Raw genomic sequence first — 269 nt, forward strand, 5'->3', positions numbered from 1 at the left:
AAAAACTTGATCATAATCGTGATCTATATCCATCACCCTCACTGGTGAATATTTACGGGGGCGAGCTCATCCGGGTCTTTCACAGTGCTCGGCCACACTTATGACATAGGGTCAACAGAGTATCAAGCCTCAACCTGGAGCACGTGGTGGCTAGCCACTGCTACTACCCCAGGGAAACTCGTATCTCCGATAGTGGAAGTGCAAATCACAATTATCAATAATTCAGCATAAACATGCATGAATTCTCATCCATGGATCAACATCCATAT

This window comes from Arachis duranensis, chromosome 1 (assembly GCF_000817695.3).
Source record: "Arachis duranensis cultivar V14167 chromosome 1, aradu.V14167.gnm2.J7QH, whole genome shotgun sequence".
In the NCBI taxonomy this organism is placed as follows: Eukaryota; Viridiplantae; Streptophyta; class Magnoliopsida; order Fabales; family Fabaceae; genus Arachis; species Arachis duranensis.